We start from the raw sequence: 1,047 nt of genomic DNA, 5'->3' as shown, positions 1-1,047 counted from the left end.
GTTTTGATTGTTGTATATACGGTATCTATGATATATAAGGCAGATGGGACATATTGGCAGATCTATGGGTATAGATAAAGGTTAGATCCATGTGCCACACTCAGTCTACCTTATGGGCTAGTCAGTGATCATGCATCATTACCATTCACAGTTCAGTTCAGTTGTATGCTTACTAAATTCCACAAAAGTGGTACGGCATACTAAAAAATGGCTTCAGATGGTGACATTAATATCAATAAATGGTAAATCTTGACAGATTTGTGAAATTTTATGTTAACAAAATAAAGCCACCTCAGCATTCTTAAGAATTATTTTTAAAATATAGCCTAGGGTCCACTTATTATACATAATACACGTTTTTATGCTGTGTAAAAGTTTGAGCAAAGTTTTAAAGACTCTGTACTAGGAGCTAGAATACTGTGTACATATCAAAAAACAAAACTGATTTACAGTTCACATACTGATTGTAAAATTAACCCGTTCACATTAGTTAATAACCAGTTAACCACTAATTTGTTAATAACTAGCTAGTGATGTCATTCAATGAATGATAATGATTCAGCAAAATTGAAAGTTCGTGAGTGCCGGCTTCTCTAGTCTTATTCTCTTAATGGCTTTGTCAAAAGCTGAGAGCAAGAAATTCTTCCCCAAGTTAGTCAGGCTCAATGATGCTGTTGGTCCAAATAAACTGGATGTCATTAAGCTGGTGGCTAAACACGCCTTTGGACTAGGACAGGAAGATCTTGACAAGGCCGACCTCCTCACTTCAGTATACACTCTTCTAGAGGAAAAACATGGTAGCTCTGCCATCAATATTCTCATTATGATTCTCGAGGGTGTTCAACCGTCACTAGTTGATTCTCTTAAGGAACACGAAGAGAAAGAGATAGTGGGCGTTGGAGTCAATGATCTAAGAATGATGGACTTCATTCTAACTATCTCTTGTATTTTATGCTGCTTGGATGAAAAGAAATATCTTTCATTGAAAGAGTTGGCGAGGCATACTTTTTTACCTCATTACGATCCGTCAAACATCAAATCAAGGAC

The sequence above is a fragment of the Amphimedon queenslandica genome, unplaced genomic scaffold (genome assembly GCF_000090795.2).
Source record: "Amphimedon queenslandica unplaced genomic scaffold, v1.1 AMPQUscaffold_12908, whole genome shotgun sequence".
NCBI classification, from domain to species: domain Eukaryota; kingdom Metazoa; phylum Porifera; class Demospongiae; order Haplosclerida; family Niphatidae; genus Amphimedon; species Amphimedon queenslandica.
The sequence above is the reverse complement of the archived record's forward strand: the minus strand, read 5'-3'. Positions refer to the sequence as shown.